The sequence below is a fragment of the Macrobrachium rosenbergii genome, chromosome 54 (genome assembly GCF_040412425.1).
Source record: "Macrobrachium rosenbergii isolate ZJJX-2024 chromosome 54, ASM4041242v1, whole genome shotgun sequence".
In the NCBI taxonomy this organism is placed as follows: domain Eukaryota; kingdom Metazoa; phylum Arthropoda; class Malacostraca; order Decapoda; family Palaemonidae; genus Macrobrachium; species Macrobrachium rosenbergii.
The window spans coordinates 38,047,238-38,053,197 of NC_089794.1; the positions used below are offsets into that span (position 1 = coordinate 38,047,238).

Genomic DNA, 5,960 nt, shown 5'->3' on the forward strand with positions numbered 1-5,960 from the left:
GTCTCATCTTCCATAAATCTTGAGTGGTGCTCTGCTGGCAGTGGTTACATGGAGGTTTATGGGTGCAGGATTGAGTCATTCGTTTGCACTGTCTGGGACAAATGACCTGCATGCTCTGGTGTCCACGAGGAACTCCATGTCAGACCTCTAATCCCTGATGAAGAAGAACTTGGAGCCTTTTCGTTCGTACCTGGAAGAAAGACAGTGGTGGGCAGGCACATGTTTATTGAAAAAAGGCAGCCTTTGTCACACTTGCGTGCTTTCTTTCTGAATCTCCAGTGGAAGTAGCATATTCCCTCTAATGGTTCATCTTTTTTCTGTTTGATCTTCCCCTTGATGAATTGCTTGGGGAAGTTTCATTTGTAAATGGGGGTGGCTGGTCCTTCTGGGTTGCTGTTGGATTCTGTGTCAGTTGTTGTTGTTACTGATTAAGCTGGACTTATGCCAGCACGGGCTCTTGCTCATAGAGCAGCCCGTAAATGTGTCAGTTGAATGCTGGGCCCATCGTGGTGCTGCTTCTGCTGTTGGTGGCTGTGTGGACTCCAATGTCTTGTGGGCTGTATGGACTGCATCAGCTAATCTCAGGAATTCTTTGACTGACATGGAGGAGTTGGACATGGCCACCACTGTTTGGCAAGGTAGTCTTGTGAGGAGTACCTCTCTCACAAGGTATAGGAATGACTCAGGTTGGCCATCTGTGGCAGGTAGAGTGATGAGCCGCCGCAATTGTTTGTAGACATGTGATGGTCTCTCTTCTCTTATGGGTGCCCTCACGTAGTTGAGGAATTTCTTGGCTCTTAGGACAGGTAGCATGCTGAAGGATGAGTTCAGCTGGTCTTTTCAGCAATTCATAGGTGACAAGGGTTCGGAGTTCTTCGAGCCATGCTGCTATCTGCTCAAAGAAGTAGTCTGCAAGGAATTCGAGAACGGCATCTGCTTTGCATATCGCGAAGGTGATTTTCTTCGATCAAAAGATTGTTTCCGCCCTAACAAACCACGCTTCTGGGTTGTGAGGCATGAATGGAGGTAGAAGTATGGAGGTGGCAGCGAGGGTTTCGCTGGAGAGGTGGGCATCGGTGGTGTTGGCTGGGTTGGTCATTTCCGTGGGTCACCAATGTGGCGATGGGTATGAGTAAGGGTCAGAGTTCACAGCTTACTAATTTATTAACAACAAACACACAGGTCAATAGCTCTTGCGAGTGGAAAAGTAGCACCTGACATCGGGCAGGTAGAAACAGAGATTAAACACAATCACTTGTGTTTGTTGGCAGATGGAAATACACATACGAATGGGTGCATAATCTAGGACTGAAGTTAAGCTACATTTGGCTGAGAGCTGACAGTGCAATGCGTATGATGATGAAGATACATTTAATATGATAATAATAATAAAGGAGACAAAATATTATGTACAAGAGATGCGTAACAGGTGCTGTGTTTCTTTTGTCGACGCGTTGGCGAGATGTGTGTGGGGTCCAAGTGTGGATCCTACAACATATTTACGTGGATATATATCTACTATATATATATATATATATATATATATATATATATATATATATATATATATATATATATATATATATATATATATATATATATATATATATATATATATATATATAAATATATTATATGGATATATATATACACACATGTATAGATAAACGTTACTCTTTCGGTTTCGAGTTCATTGTCGAATGAGCTTCATAATTCTTTGTAGCCAGGAACGACTCATCACATCCGATTCATGACCAAGTACATAATTCCCAGCTCAAGTTAGCAAAGGCTCATTTAGGATTAAAGGGACAATAACAAAGTATTCCCCTTCGTCGTGGAATCGAAACACTGTCCCATTCGTTGGTCAGGCGAGCATCCTAACCCCAGGCGATACTAAATCTACATCAGTACGAGAAATGCAATGTATACAAAGATAATCGGTGTATTATTCCAAGGCGCTTACTCAATACAAAATCCACCATTGATTAAATGGTCATATTTGTCCCTGGTTCTTGTCACGAACCGTCACAAACCGCGAAGGCCATCAACAACAAAGAACCATTTATCGCTTAAAATAATTATCACTTCGAAAAAACAATATAAAAAATATAATTGTTTTAAAACAAACATTCGCAATCTACATCTAAATGCATTCGGTTTTCAATCCTCAAAGTTCTGAACTTACCTTGGAGTCACACAAGGTGAAGGCTGAATCCCACAGATTACGGCTCTGAATTGACCCACAGTCGCGTCTGCCTGCAAAAATAAAATGTATCAAAATTCATAAGGTATTCAGCCAACGATGATTTGAATATCTTTTTGTTTTTCAATAAATATTAGATTCTAAACAGTTTTGTTTTACTTTTTGTCAATTTTACTGTCACCACTTTTATAATCTAACGTTCTGTTTTTTTTTTTTCTTTTCTTTCTAATAGTTAATGTTCCAAGATACTAATTGGCTTCATTTATTTCTTTTTAACGAAACTCGATAGAACAAGCCAACGGATATTTTTATCTAAACCACATCCTACGCAAATAAAAAAAAATACAGTAATTTCAGTATCTAAAATCAGTATCCGAAAAATAAGAGTTCATTAACAAAGTACATTTTTTCATATGTAAATCTGCAGCTTTTCATTAAGTTAAAATTTACATTTTTTTACAGCAAAATACCAAACTTGACCCTGAAGGCTTTCTAATGTCCGTTTACCTGCACAATAACTCTTTGTATTTAACCTATTTTTCCTACTATATTGATAAATATTAAAATTTAAAATTCATATATATACATACATATATATATATATATATATATATATATATATATATATATATATATATATATATATATATTATACATATATATACATATATATACATATACATATATATATATATATGTGTGTACATATATATATATATATATATACATACATATATATATGTATATATTATATACTATAAATACTATAAATATACAACTTTTGCTATTTGATTCGTGACATAGGTTATTCCATGTTTATAGCAAATCACATAGTAGTGTCTGCACTTAAAACAGCAAAGGCACTGTTTTGGAAACCTGGCAACTGTGTGACTTGGAATTCACAAAGCAAAGCCTTATTCACTTCATTGCAAACAAAAAGAACGTTTGGAGAATTAAAGGAACAGGCAATAATGAACCTCCAGAGCTTCGATCAAGCAAAAGCCTAAACTACAATGTCTTCCCTCGTGTCAATTGGTCATAACCACCTCCTTTCTTCAATGTAGCTGTCCAACACCTTTAACTATTACTTCTTAATAGAGCTGTGGGATTTTCTCTTAGTTCCTCCTTTCGATCCTTGTACTTCATTCCCTTTATTTTCTAGAACTTTATCTTGCTGTCCAGCCACTCTAACTCCCTCTTTTCACTGTCTTGAACCCTGAATGACCGAAAGTGCTCCAGCATTAAAGTATAAAAAAAGGAAAATTAAACCTGAAAACCTTAAAATGATACAATCAGCCTTTCATGGAATTTATTCTTCCACCAACGGCACAAGTGAGAGCCAAAATCTCCTAAATCCCGTGTCACCTGGTGCGACCTCCTCATTAAGCTATTTCTTCCCAATAAACTTTTTCTTCCTACATTCACTCCGGTCAGGAGACTATAACTCTTCCCCTCTACTACAACCTTTGGAATTATCTTCATGTTTCCGTATTCTACGACACATAACAACCAAGACCCACTCTTATATCCCTCATTATTTCTTTACTCATTTCAGGTATTTCAGAAGAGCATCTGACTGCCTGTTCCACTGTCTTTTACAAAAAAAAAAAAAATATAGCAAATAAATAACGGTTATTCTGGCAGTGATTCCAAAAGGGAACAGACAAAAAATGCATGCAATTAATTAACAATAAAAGAATTACGTAGGTTAACACTAACCGAAACAAAGGACTATTGTTAGCCACGAATGGGGAGGTTATTCAAATAATCCGTTGTGGGATAACGACGCAACCTCTTAATTGCCCAACTAAAATTTTTGACCCCAGCGTTTGCCACCTATTGCCAAAGTTTTTCGGCAAAATACTGAAATATGTCGGTAAACTCGTTCGAGAGGCAGTACTTCTTGACATTAGCAAACTGCCAGTAAGGGCAAGGAATTTAAATGTCTAAATACGACAACTATTGTAGGAATAGTATGAGTAAGGCAAGGAGAGGTTCTACTCAAGATCGTTGTTTGCTTACCCGAGTTGTGGTTAGGTTAAAAGTTTCATGTGTTTTAAAAAGTTATTAAACCATGGCCGTGTTAGTTTTGAGTTTTACCGAGATACGTAAAATTTGGTTTAGTTCAACCATGGCCTCATACAATTTCAATTTCTACCTTACTCTGCTTTGGGAGTTTAGCTTGTAACGGTGCACAGGGTACTAATTAGTCATGAATGAGTCTCTGTCTAAATGTACGCATGTAACATGTAATGTTCTTATAACGAAATATCACATTTTAATGGCTGGGGTCTTTCTTAATGAGGCAGTGTATGCATATTGCTTCTAGATATATTTAAATAAATTATCGAATATATGCGATTGTATATGCAAATGAGTGTGTGTATATATACATAACATATATATACATATATATATATATATATATATATATATATATATATATATATATATATATATATATATATATATATATATATATATATATATATATATATATATATATCACATTACCAGGTGAAAAATAAGAAACAGGTGTGGGTCTGACCGGTTTCGACTTTATTTCAAGCCATTGACGAAGGACTGATACAGAGTATGAGACATCACAAATATGTATCAGTCCTTCGTCAGTGGCTTGGAAATAAAGTCGAAACCGGTCAGGACCTACACCCCGTTTCTTATTTTTCACCTGTGGTAATCTGTGATAAATGAATCACGTACAAAAGTGATAATAATCATATATATATATATATATATATATATATATATATATATATATATATATATACGTACATCTCTACAAGTACATATATAATAATAATAACAATAACAATAATAATAATAATAATAATAATAGTAATAATAATCTTTATTGCAATATACATAGAAGATACAAATACAATACACAATATTATATATATATACATATATATAATATACTGTATTTATATATACATAATATACTGTATATATATAAAATATATATATATATATATATATATATATATATATATATATATCAACTTTATCACATACACAATTGTTCTGTGCATTAGTAGAATTACTAAAAGACCTCACTTCAAACTGGATGGTATCTAATGGAGTTTTTATTCAAAAAGTTACAAGCTTTCTTGGACAAACAGTCCACATTATCAAATATCCGTACAATGAGCAGACGCAATAGTCCGGCTGTATTTATATCTGTGTGCTGGGTACTTTTAATCCTATAATCGCCTAAGCTCTTCCTGTGTGACCTCCACCCCTCTTGACCTTGGTCTTTCTCTGATCCTTCCTCCTAGGTGACCGTTTTCCGTGCGTTCTCTTACGTTTTTCTTCGTTTCCTTGCTACTGTGGGTATACGATTTTTCTAGATATGCTGTCTTCAAAGCCGTTTCCGGTGTTCCCTGCCATCGTGTTGTTGGCGCAAGTTATGAAGGCGTTCTCTACAACCAGTCTATTTTCCCAGTCTATTCTGTGATCATTTTCCCAACAGTGTTTGGCAACTGCCGACGTCTGATTATAATGCCTTATGTTCTGCAGATGTTGTTTGCTTCGCTCTTTACATGATTTGCCAGTTTCGCCATAGTACCCTTCTTCACAGTCTAGACACGCTGCCATATAAACCCCCTCTAATCTCTTCCCCCTCTACCGACTTTTTGTTTCTAACTATTTTTATTCCTAATGGTGTTTTTGATAAACAGCTACAAAAACACCATTAGAATAAAATAATTAAAACAAAAAGTCGGTAGAGGGGAAG

At 35.5% G+C, this 5,960-nt stretch overlaps 1 long non-coding RNA gene across 1 annotated transcript in view; it reads right to left on the reverse strand.

Annotated features, from left to right (window-relative positions):
* Nucleotides 1–2,185: 2,185 nt before the first annotated feature.
* The window catches only part of LOC136834984 (uncharacterized), a 178,809-nt gene continuing 175,034 nt past the window's right edge, over nt 2,186–5,960 (reverse strand). Inside the window, exon 5 of the long non-coding RNA XR_010851945.1 lies at nt 2,186–2,256. This is a non-coding gene — a long non-coding RNA (uncharacterized lncRNA). The remainder of the gene's footprint in view (nt 2,257–5,960) is intronic.